Genomic DNA, 13,651 nt, shown 5'->3' on the forward strand with positions numbered 1-13,651 from the left:
ACAGGGAGTGCATATTTTGTATGTGAGCCTCAGGTCAATCAATTTCCAACCTCACTTGATACTCCAGGCACCATTAGTTTTGATGCCCCTACAAAAATTTTAATGAATAAGACTACTTTCTAATTTTATATATACTATATAATATACTATATAATCTTAATATTATATATAATGATACATATAACCTTATATATAGGTGAAAATGAATTACAGACCTTAGTATAAGACCCAACCATAAAATACATAAAAAAAATGTCCTTGGCCAAAATATACTGTGCCAGTAAAAGAGAAAATGTTTGTTGATTTTTTTTTTTTTTTGGTGAGGCTTTTATACAGCAAAAGAAAACAGCAGAATAGACAGTGCACACAATTGAAGAAGATATCCACATAGGGCCCGGAGAGATAGCACAGCGGCATTTGCCTTGCAAGCAGCCGATCCAGGACCAAAGGTGGTTGGTTCGAATCCCAGTGTCCCATGTGGTCCCCCGTGCCTGCCAGGAGCTATTTCTGAGCAGACAGCCAGGAGTAACCCCTGAGCACCGCCGGGTGTGACCCAAAAACCAAAAACCAAAAACCAAAAAAAAAAAAAAAAGATATCCGCATAGCATGTTGTTACAAAGGGTTAATTTCCAAGGTATATACAGAACTCATGCGATTTAACAATAAAAAAAAAAACTATGAAAAAGTAGGCTAAAGATTTAAATAAACTGTTCTTTAAAGAGATATACAGATGGTTGACAGGTATGTGAGAAAACACTGTTCATCAGAAAATGCAAGTTAGTATGATTGTGAGATTAAGTTTAACACTTAGTTGATGAGGGGGTGGAGAAAAGGGAACTCTACTACACTGATCTAATCAGAAAAATCATTTTGGAAAACTATGGAGCCTTTTCAAGAAGCTAAAATTAGAGTTAGCATAAAATCCTGCAGTCCTGTTTTTTTTTGTTTGTTTGTTTGTTTTGTTTTGTTTTGGGCATCTATCTGATGAACACACAAATATTAACATCAGGACTGGGAAGATAACGAAATGAACTGAGCTCATGCTTCGCATGCAGGAGGCTCAGATTCAGAACCTGGTAATCACATGATTTCCTAAGCAGTACCAGGAGCACCTTGAGTACAGAGCTGGAAGTAGCCTTTAAACATTGGTGGGTGTGGACCAAAAACAAAATGAAAAGCACACAAAAACATTTACAAAACATTGTCACAAAAAGTTATATCATCCTAAATTTCATTGCAACAGTCTACCTAAAATATGAAAACAACCAAAGGATCTGTCAATAGATACTAATTAAAGATGTGGTACATTTAAATACTGGAATGTTTTTTCCATTACAAAATGTGAAATTTTGCCATTCTCAACAAAATGGAAGGAGTTTAAGAAATGTATGGGAAGTGATATAAATTATAAGGACATAAATATTGTATAATTTAATCTATGTGTATGATATAAGGACATAAGGTTGATAACTGGACCAAAAAAAGAAGAAGAAGAGTCAAGGGGGTGGGGGTGGAGAAATTGGTCATAAAGCTAGAGAGCATGCTGTTTTTGTGAGAGTCCCAGAATTGCCCCAGCAACTCATGGTTCCCTGAGCACTATTAAGAGAAATAAAAGCATGCTTGTGAAATCAGCAGAAGCGTTCCAGTAGAAATGGTCATAGAAAAGAAGAGACTGTTCACTTTCTTTTTCTCCTTCATCTCCCAAATCGATGATGAGAGCCTCTAGAAGGATTCCGCCCATTTTGGGGGTATTAGACTCTTACCCCAGTTTATTACTTTTCTCTTTTTCAGGCAAAACTACTCAACTTGAACTAGCTAGTCCAGCCTCCAGTTAGAGGGGGAAATAAGGGAGGCATCAAGACCAAACAGGTGCAAGACTACTAAGTAGTAGGTTAGATACAGAGGGAACCACATATTCTAGCCGCCCTGGGGGTGAGGGAAGAGGAAATGGGAGGTAAGACAAAAACGGAGGTGTAGGGAGGACAATTTGGTGATGGGAATCCCCCCTGATTTTATTTAAATATGTACTTAAATATTATTGTCAACAATATGTAAGCCACTATGATCAAAATAAAAATTATATTAAAAAAAAGAAAAGAAAAGAAGAGACTGAGGGCCATAGAGATAGCACAGTGGTAAGGCATTTGCCTTGCAAGCAGCCAATCCAGGACAGAAGGTGGTTTCAATCCTGGCATCCCATATGGTCTCTCATGCCTACCAGAAGCAATTTCTGAGCGCAGAGCTGGGAGTAACTTCTGAGCAATACTGGGTGTGTCCAACCCATTAAAAAGAGACTGAATCATTAGAGTAATGTTCTCAAGTCCTGGTTCAGATGGAAGTGACCTACTGTATAAGAGAGAGGGTTAGCTTTATTAGATAGGAATATAAATGTTTTATTTATGGCAATTGGAAAGAAAGAGGAAAGAAAATGCATGTGTTGCTGGTTAGTAGAATGGCTGTGGGTATTTAAAGTTTTTTGACTAATTCAACTTGTTTTTGATAAAGTAATAAAATGTGAGATAAAGTAATGAAGGAGCAAAGTATTGTGAGGGCAAGGGAAGAGTTAATAGAGAAAAGAGGTGTGAAAGTCATCAAATAAAGTGAAGAAGTATATACAAAAAGAATAAAAAAAAACATAGAAAAGCTTAGTATGATTGCTAAATAGCAATCAGACTAAGTTGTGGTTCATGGTTGGTTAAGAACTATGAATTTGGTAGAACACCAGGTGGGAAGATTGTCTTGCATGTAGTTTGACTGAGTTCAAACTCCAGCACTACAGATAGTCACCAGGGCACCATCAGGAATGATCTCTGTGCAGAGTCAAGAGTAAATCAGAGAACCACTGGGTGTAGCTCCTAAACAAGACCTTTCACCTTGTTGCTTTCTCCCAGTCATGTTCTATCACCTGAGTGTAGGTGCAGGATAGAGACCAGCTTTAATTCAGGTGGCAGTTTTGCTGAGTATAAAACAGTCAGAGAGGGACCAGAGCAATAGTTCAGTGGATAGGGTGCTTGCCTTGCACAAAGCTTACTTAGGTTTGATCCCCAGCACCCCATATGGCATCTCAGGCACTACCAGGAATAATTTCTGAATGCAGAGACTGGAGTACTGCCTTAGCAATGCTCCCAATAAACCCCCCCAAAACAAACAAACAAAAAAGTAAGAGAGGGACTGAGGGTTATGAATGCAAATTATCTTAATAGTTGGCCATAAAATTTAACATGGGTAAGAAGGGAATAGTATGTCAATTTTTATAAAATAAAAGAATAGTTGCACTTAACTATACACTCATCGTGGGATCAGATCCTTCCACTTAACTATAAAGATAGATAGATAGATAGATAGATAGATAGATAGATAGATAGATAGATAGATAGATAGATAGATAGATCATGAGAAAGATCTTTCACTTAACTATACACTTATTGTGGGACCAGAGATAGTACAGAGATGTAACACACTTGCCTTATATCCCATAGAACTCAGTCCAATCGCCAGCACCACCACATATGGTCTCCTGAGCTCTACCAGAGATTTCTTTGGAGCCCAGAGCCAGAAATAGCTCCCTTTCACTGCCAGGTGTGATCCATCATTTCCTCTCACCCCAAACAAATAAACAAAAAGAAACAAAATGAGAAACTAAAACTTTTTGCTTGTTATAAGAGATCTTGTCTTTATGACCTGAGTATTCACGTTTAACTGCAGAATAATGGGGAAAGAAAACATAGAAAAAGAGGTCGGAGAGACAGCAGGGAGGTAAGGCATTTGCCTTGCATGCAGGACAGTGGTTTGAATCTCAGCATCCCATATGGTCCCCCGAGCCTGCCAGGAGCGATTTCTGAGCATAGAGCCAGGACTAACCCCTGAGCACTGCCAGATGTGATCCAAAAACAAACAAACAAACAAAAAAGGAGAAAAAGGTACAACCACTATCTATGTTTAAAGGAGATTTCCTGGGGCTGGAGAGATGACATGGAGGTAAGGCGTTTGTTTGCCTTGCATGCAGAAGGATGATGGTTTGAATCCCGGCATCCTATATGGTCCTCCAAGCCTGCCAGGAGTGATTTCTGAGCATATAGCCAGGAGTAACCCCTGAGTGTTGCCTGGTCACACACACACACACACACACACACACACACACACAGGAGATTTCCCAAGAGTTGGCACAAGATGCCTTTTTCATATTTTTCACTGGCCAGAATGTATTAAATAGCTATTCCTAGCAAGAGAAAAGCTGAAAAATAAATCCTTTTATTTCAGAGATCCATAAATAATGAGCTCTACTAGTTAGGAGAAAGAAAGAAGAGACCATATATTGATCAGACAATTAATATATTGCTTTACTTCTAAAATATGTAGTTTCCCATATTTTATCCCTGAAATCCCTGACATAATCTAGTTAATGATATATCATGGCTCAATATCAGCATTTTTTCTTACTTAATAGTATAGAAACTAACAATGCATTTTACAGTTGATGACATCTTACATTGGAAGAAAGCTGGTAGTATTTTGCCAAGACAGAGAATACTAGAGGGGACAAACAGATTTGCTTTTGGATAAGAAATTGGGGAGAAAAAAATTAGTTGGATTCCTTCAGTTGAGAGGACATAAAAGGAATTAAAACTTTAAGATTAGAAATCTTGGGTGTGATATAGCAAGTGACCAAATTTATGTGGGAAAATTGCATGAGTTCTTAGGAATTTCGATTGTTTTTACTCATTATTTTCCAAAAACAATTTCAAGTGGAAATTCTTTATTGTAGGTAGAAATATTTTCATTTGTGCTCAGTTTTAGCTGCCATGTCATTATAAATTTAAAAAATAATGAGGACTTAATTCAAAAATTTTAATTAAATTAGTAGTGCAAACAAAGTTATTATTTAAAACACTAGTTTATAGTTGATAAGAGATGGTATTTTTTTCATGTGTATAGTTATTGCATGTAAAACTTCTGATACAAATGTCTGGTTTTAATTTATTTTCTCCTGGATGCTTTATTGAAGACCCATGTGCAAAGGGAAAAAATTAAAACCAGACAACTTAAGATCTGCTATAAATTTCACATGCTATCAGAAGAACTAAACTAAATGTTTCTTTTGGCCATCATGCTCCAAATTCAAGCAAAAAGTAAATTCATTTCATATTTTAATATTTCTATTTGAAATAATAAAGTGGTATTTTTGACTTACACATGGGTTAAGCTTAGTAGTATGATCTATAGTTTGGGTTAAGTGATTAAAAATGCATAAAGCAAATTATTTCTTTTCCATTTTCAATCCTATACCTTGTATTTGAAATGTGAGCAATAAGGAAATGAAAGAGGTTATTAAATTTTTAAATGCAAGTCTAGTAAAAGGTCAATTTATTATTTCTTTTCTTGCTTGAATAAGTGGGCCTTATCCACAACATTCCACCAAGTCTTTAGGAAGCAGCTCTTGATCAAAGAAGAAATATTAGAAATCGACATTATCTGTAGATTTGACAAAACAATCATATGAAAATAATTTGTACAAGTTTCCTTCCTCTTTCTCCTCCCTCCTGTTTTCTTTCTTTTTTTGGGGGGGGCCACACCCGTTTGATGCTCAGGGGCTACTCCTGGCTATGAGCTCAGAAATCGCCCCTGGCTTGGGAAGACCATATGGGACGCCGGGGGATCGAACCGCGGTCCGTCCTACGCTAGCGCTTGTAAGGCAGACACCTTACCTCTAGCGCCACCTTCCCGGCCCCCTCTTTTCATTTCTTTTGTTTTTCTTTCTCTCACTTTTTTCTCTTCTTTCTTTACTATTTTTTCTTTCCTCCTTCCTTTTTTTTATTTTTCCTTCTTTCTCTCCTCCCTCCCTTCCTTCTTTCCTTTTTCTTCCCCTCTTCCCTCCTTTCCTTTCTTCCTCCCTCCCTCTCTGGTACTGCACATGGTTCCCTGAGTACTGCCAGGGATCACTTCTGAGCACAGAGCCAGGAATACTGAACATTGCTGGGTGTGGTCCAACCTACACCCTTCTTACAACTCTAAATTTATATTGCTGCACCAGCCCAACCTTTGCTTTATTTTTCCTTTGGTTTTATTTTGTGGTACTGTGTTTTAAATGCAGGGCTTCACACTGACCAGAATACCAATGAGTGCTGTACCAATGAGTCAATATTTCAACTCCTGTTATTTCTTTATTTCTTTTTTGACGGGAAGGGGCCATACCTTGTGTACCTTAGGAATTACTCCTGGCTCTGTGCTCAAATATCACTCCTAGCAGGCTAGGGGATCATATGGGATGCCAGAAATCAGCAGCGTGCAAGGCAAATGGCCAACCACTGTGCTATCACTCAGGCCACTGTTCTTGCTTTCTTATAGGCACAAGGGACTACATGTTTCCGGTGACTTTTCCTTGGTTGAGTCTTGCACGTCTTTAGAACTCTGGGCCACAGCTCACTAATTTCAGGATAGTTGTGGCATAGTTTCATGAGGATGACCTCAGGGGGAAGTTAGAAACAAGGAAAGAGACACTGAGCATCTTTCTTAATAATATTAGTTACAAATGTCTTCAGGACCAGAGATATGGTACAGTGGGTGAGGTGTTTGCCTTTCAAATGTCAGATTCAGATTGGATTCATGGACACCAAGCTCTTCCAAGGGTCATCTCTGATTTCAGAATCAGAAGGAAGCCCTGAGCACCTCTGGCTGTGCTCCTTCTCCCACACAACAGCAACAACAAAAGTTCCATTTATTCTTTTTTTTTTATTTTTTTGTCTAACTTTTTGTGTATTGAAGATTAGGTTAGGTACTGGCAAAATGATCAGCAAAGGTTGATATGATTCCTATTCTTAGAGAAATGACCAATGTACTGGAAAATGAGATATTGAATTACAGCATAGAAGTAAAAAATATGATGCAAGGCAGGACTACAAAAGGAGGATCTGAAACAACTTCAGACGTCAAAGAAGAATTCTTTGTGAAAGAGCATTAGTAGATGTTTCTGGTTGCAGACTCACCAAGTAATGCAAGTGTAAACCAGTAAGGCACTTATTAATCTCATATAAGAAGTCTGGAGGTATTCTGGTCAGTGTTGATTCAGAAGCTCACCAATGTCTTGAATGCCTGAGATTCTTTCTTCTGCCTTCTCTCCCATCCTTTCTTATTGGCCAGTTCTCATACTTTGTCCCTGAAAGCTGCTTTTACTACATTTTAAGCACTGTGTATCTTCAGAGTTATGAAAAGATATATTTCTCTCTTCTTTTCTGTGTGTCTCTCTCTTTTGTGTGTGTGTTTGTGGGGAGGTAGAGGGGGGCATTGTTGGGCTCTCAGGGCTTAGTCCTGGCTCTGTGCTCAGGGATCACTTCTGGTAGTGTTCAAGAGACCATATGTGGTGCCCAGGATTAAATTGAGGTTGGCCGTGTGCAAGGTAAGCGATCTATTTTTGTATTTTTGTTCTGTCCCATCTGCCCCCAAGTCTTTCTTCACAGAAAGGATTTTAGAATTCCTTAACCTTGACCATGTCCATGTGTTAGTTGTAAGAGTTGACGACCAAGCAAGAAAAGGACTTAAATATATTTTTGGATGCAGCATTGTTTTATAACCTTATTTATGTTTCAGGTATACAACAGTATAAATCACCATCTGTATATACTACATTTTCACGTTGTTGGGAAAACTGGTCAGCAACATGCAAAGGATTGAAACCAGACCGCTATTTTACACCAGACACAAAAATTAATTCAAAATGAATGAAAGAATTTAATGTAGGACTTGAAACCATAAAATACATAGAAGTAAACACAGGCTGTAAATTCCTTGACATTAGCCTTAGAGAGGGCTACTGTAGCAAAAGAATAAGCAAATGGGACTGAAACAACTAAAAAGCCTCTACTTCACAAAACAAACTATCCAAACAAAAAGGCTGACTGTGAGAAAATAGTTGCAAATCATGTCTTACCAGGAATTAATATCCAAAATATAAAAAGAACTAATACAATTCAACAACAAAAGAATCTAATCAAAACTATTTTTTTCGTTTGTTTGTTTGGGGGGGGGTCACACCTGGCAGCACTCAGGGGTTACTCTTGGCTCTATGCTCAGAAATCACTCCTGGCAGGCTCAGGGGACCATATGGGATGTAGGGATTCGAACCACCATTCTTCTGCATGCAAGGCAAACACCCTACCACCATGCTATCTCTCCGGCCCCAACTCAAACCTATTTTATTTCATTTTTATTTCTTTTGTTTGTGTGGGCACTCAGAAATCATTCTTGGTTTAGCTCAGTGAGCCATTTGGAGTGCTGGATATAGAATCACAGTTAGCCTTGTGCAAGGCAATCACTTTAACTCTGTTATCTCTCAGGATCAACACCCTATTTTAAAAAATAATTTTTAGGACCCGGAGAGATAGCACAGCGGCGTTTGCCTTGCAAGCAGCCGATCCAGGTGGTTGGTTTGAATCCCGGTGTCCCATATGGTCCCCCGTGCCTGCCAGGAGCTATTTCTGAGCAGACAGCCAGGAGTAACCCCTGAGCAATGCTGGGTGTGGCCCAAAAACCAAAAAATAAAAAATAATAAATTTTATAAGGTTGTTCATAATAAGGATAGATGAGGTTGGACTGATAGGGGAAAGCTAAAAAAAAAAAAAAAAAGAGGATAGAATGTAAAGACACTTCTTCAAAATAGAAATTCTCCTCCTCCCCACATCCCCCAGTATTGAGGGGCTATTTCTGGATCAGTTGGATTAATGGCACCATGTAGGAAATTTAACCTAGGTTTCCTGCATGAACAGCATATGATCCAACATATTGCATTATCTTTCCAGTCCTATTTTCATTGTTACTTTCTCAAGTAAATTGTTTTATTTATAGACGGGATAGAAAAAGAGAAAAAAAAATGAAAAAGTAACACGCTGCTGGTTGGGATGGGCTAGTGACACCTGATTAGATTATACCTACAGGCATTTCTTAGTTTCAGTGGTAAGAGTTAGGCTCTGATTACTAGAGGAATAACTCTCAAAAGGCAAGGAAGATAACTGAAAGGGGCAAGGGGGGATACTCCCAAAAAAGAGCTTGTAAAAAATGGGGGTACAGCAGACAGTCAATGGGCTAGAGAGGAAGGTAGAGGACAAACTATTAGATCCTGTTATAGCTGTTTGAGAGATTTTATCTTTATCTGAGAGCAAAGGTAGGCCACTGAAGGGATTTATCTGGGTCACATGATCATGGGTTCATCTTCAGAGTAGACTATAATAGAGACCAGAATGATCCAGTTGGGGCCATTGCTGATCTCCGGTTGCAAGTGAGAGTAAAATGTCATTTACTACTGTCACAAGTGAAATAACACTTTCTCTATTAGGTAATTTTTTTATTGCAGATTGAGAAAAATTTTTGCTAGCAGTTTGGTCCTGATTTCAAGAAGTATTTCTGTACATATCTAGAGAAAGATTGCCCTTATTAGGTGGAGAAACTTCCCCTTATTTTCTAATTCATATTTATATAGATGTTCATAAAGTATAATGCTAATGAGGGCAAATTACATAGAGAAGATATATAGAAAGTTTTGGGGCACAGGGATCGGAGCAATAGCACAGCGGCTATGGTCTTTTTCTTGCATGTTGTCAACTCAGGTTTGATCTCCAGCATTCCATAGGGTCGGTTCAACAAGTTTGCCAGGAGTGATTCTTTTTTTTTTTTTTTTTTTGGGGGGGGGGGTCCACACCTGGCAGCGCTCAGGGGTTACTCCTGGCTCTATGCTCAGAAATTGCACCTGGCAGGTTCAGGGGACCATATGGAATGCCAGGATTCGAGCCACTGATCTTCTGCATGAAAGGCAAATGCCTTACCTCCATGCTATCTCTCCGGCCCCTCCAGGAATGATTCTTAGGGCAGAATCAGGAGTAACACATGAGCATTGCTGGGTGTGGCCCCAAAACAAAAAGAAAGTTTTCAGATAAAATTGAATTTTAGAAAGGAAGGTCCTTGATGAAAAGGAACTATGTGAACAAAGATATGAAGAATAGGTGAGAGAGAAAAGTGGGGTAAAGGGCCCGGAGAGATAGCACAGTAGCGTTTGCCTTGCAAGCAGCCGATTCAGGATCAAAGGTGGTTGGTTCGAATCCTGGTGTCCCATATGGTTCCCCGTGCCTGCCAGGAGCTATTTCAGAGCAGACAGCCAGGAGTAACCCCTGAGCACTGCTGGGTGTGGCCCAAAAACAAAACTAACAAAAAGAAGTAAGTAGAAAGAGAAATCAGGTGTGTGTGTGTGTGTGTGTGTGTGTGTGTGTGTGTGTGTGTGTGTGTGTGTTTTGTGTGTGTAAAATTGAACACAGGGAGGTCAGATAGTCTTTAAGGTACTATATTATTGTGTCCTCCTTTCACTTCCTTCCCTCTTCCCTCCCTCCTTTCCTTATTTTTCCATTCTTCCTTCCTCCTTCCTTCCTTTCCATCTCCCTCCTTCTTTCCTTCATTCCTCCCTCCCTGTGTCCCCTCCTTCTTTCCAAACCCCAGTTCCTAGCCCCCAGCCCTGTGGTACTAATGTAGTCTTTTTGTGGATTTGTTACCACTTTGGAGCCACACCTACCTGTGCTCAAGGCTAACTCCTGGTTCTATGGTTAGGGATCACTTCTAGTGAGCTTGGGGAACATATTGGTTATTGAGGATTGAAATTTTGTTGGCAGGAAGGCAAGTACCCTACCCATGGTACCTGTCTCCACGAAAGAGTTTGACTTTTATTCTAAATGAGATAAAAAAGTCTCTGAAGAGTTTCCTTCCTTCCTTCCTTCCTTCCTTCCTTCCTTCCTTCCTTCCTTCCTTCCTTCCTTCCTTCCTTCCTTCCTTCCTTCCTTCCTTCCTGCCACACCCTGCAACCCTCAGGGGTTACTCCTGGCTCTGCACTCAGATCACTCCTGGCAGGCTTGGGGGACCATATAGGATGCTGGGGATCAAACTCAGGTCGACTGCATGCAAACCAAACTCCTTATCCACTTGTGCTATTGTTCCAATTTTCTCTTTCTTTATACAGGAGACAAACCTGGTTGTGTTGGGAATTGGAAGGGGAATGAATTACTGGGGATCAACTCACGGCTTTACATATTCTAGAATGTGCTCTAGCACTTCTAAATTTCTGGCCCTTCTGGAGATCTTTGGATGAAGATATGACAGGATATGATTTTTGCTTCAATTGCTCTTATTGATATGTAGAAACAATTAGAAGCCATCACAAGAATTCAAGTAAGAGGCAATAGTGCTTTATGTCAGAGTGGTAGAAAAAAATATAAAATTATGAATACAGTTTGAAAATTGAGCTCAAAAATGAAAGAAATGGGGGAATTAAAAATGACTTCAAGGTTACTAAACGATTTGATAATTCTACTTCAGGAAACATTGTTGGAATAATTGGTTCTAACTATAGTCAGAATAATTCTTCTGTATGTGTACTTGTCCCACTTCGGTGGGCATACTTTTGGATTGGCCCCTACCCCTACCTGTTCTCCACTCATTGGGTGGTCCTTCTCTTTCTAATAAAGATGTCGGGTCAGAGAGACATCTTCCGGTTTCAATCCCACATCTAGCCTGTCTGCCTGCAGGTACCCTTTGCCTGCTTGCAGATAGCTGTGGTAGAAGTTGCTACTTTTTTTTTTTAACTTTACTTATTTACTGATTGATTAATTCATTTGTTTTTGGGCCACACCCAGAGGCACGTGGGGGTTAATCCTGGTTGTGCACTCAGAGATGGCCCCTGGTAGGCTGGGGGCCCATATGGGATGCCAGGAATCAAACAAGGTCCCTCCTGGGTTGGCCACATGCAGGGTAAATTCCTTACCATTGTACTATCTCTCCAGCCCGTGGTAGAAGTTTCTGAATCTGTTTTATCTCTAGAACCTGGTGTGGATTATATCTTATGTTGGCATTGTTTACAGATTTGTGTTCCCCAATATTCTCAGGACTGGGGTATAAGGCTTTCATTACATAATATGAAGGAACTATATTACAATTTTGGAGATATATCTGTACCCTAATGTTCATTGTAAAGTTAGTTACAGTAGTTAAAATTTGGGAACAATCTAAGTTACTGTTGGTGGAGGATTATAAAAATGTCACTCATACACTCACACTCATAAGCATAGAATCGTATTTATTTACAATAGAAAAAAATATTGGGCTATAGGAGATGAATCAAAGGACTGAAGTACATGCTTATATGCTGGACTCCTTGGTTTAATCCCTGGCACTCCCTCAGTACCATCAGGAGAAACTCCAGAGCACCAAGTCACCAAGTTAGGAGTAAATTTTGTATATAAGTAGTGCAGGGAAGGAGGGAAAAATATCTGCCTCCTCTGACTGGTGGAGTAATTAAATTAGCATCAAACAGGTTGGTAGTTGTGGTGGAAGAATTAATTATATACAAATGGGGAATCTACAAAGATGTGGATTCCAAAGCCCGCTGGACAAAATGGAGTATAAGTTCTGAGCGAGGAATGGGATAAAGACTTGAAGCTTCAAGGAGAAAGAAGGGGATGAGATGAGGAGAAGGTAGCTCAGATGATGAAAACCAGATGCTCTGAAATGAGAAGTTGGCCCTGTAATTAGAAGTTTGCCCTGATGTATAGATACGACTTCCTGATAGAACATTTGTTTCTGGTAATAACCCCAATTCTGGCTACGATGTCCACTTTTCATTCCTTTAGGTAGTAAGAGAGTGGTGAAAGTTTCTTGTGTATACGCAAGGCTCAGCCGACCTCAGCTTGAAATAATCCACATGCCAAAGTGACGTATCTCAGATAGGCCTACTCGGCATGTCTTGTGGAAGATTCTCCTTCAGCAACAATGGTGCAAATCCATTTCCACAGGAGAAACACTGAACCTCCACCTAAACCTCAAACCCTAGACACCAAACACTTCAGTCAAAATGGATCACAATCTTAAATGTATTTGGTGAATTAAAATTCCTTTAAAGGAAAGAAAAGAAGCAGTTCTTTAAGATTTACTGTTAGGACATACCGATAGTTTTTAGACATGATATCAAAATGACGATTTAAAAATTTGATAAAAGTAATATCAATTAAAATGAATTTAATCCAAGTTAAAAACAAGCTAAAAAAGCAATATTTCAGGGGCGAAGCCTTAATCAACAAATATAGAGTGATTACATTTCAATTAGCTGACCAAGGTCAGATTCTTATTACCCCATATGGTCTCCTAAATGCTGGCAGAAGTAATTCTTGGCAGGACAAAGTTTAGGACTAAGCCCTAAGCACTGCTGGGTGTGGCCCTCCCACCCCACCCAAAATAGCAATAAATTTTATTAAGAAGATGGGGTGAAGGGGGGGAGAGAGAAGCTGTCCATAGGAGAAAATATCTCTGAACCAAATACCTGATAAAAAATCATATCTGGAATGCATAAAGATGCTTCAAAATATAATAGTGAGGGGCCGGGCGGTGGCGCTGGAGGTAAGGTGTCTGCCTTGCCTGCGCTAGCCTAGGACGGAACGCGGTTCGATCCCCCGGCGTCCCATATGGTCCCCCAAGAAGCCAGGAGCAACTTCTGAGTGCATAGCCAGGAGTAACCCCTGAGCTTCACAGGGTGTGGCCCAAAAGCCAAAAAAAAAAATATAGATATATAATAGTGAAAAACAAGTGATGCAATTAGAAAATGGGTAGAATACATTAGGCACATAACTTT

Source organism: Suncus etruscus, chromosome 2 (genome assembly GCF_024139225.1).
Source record: "Suncus etruscus isolate mSunEtr1 chromosome 2, mSunEtr1.pri.cur, whole genome shotgun sequence".
Taxonomy (NCBI): domain Eukaryota; kingdom Metazoa; phylum Chordata; class Mammalia; order Eulipotyphla; family Soricidae; genus Suncus; species Suncus etruscus.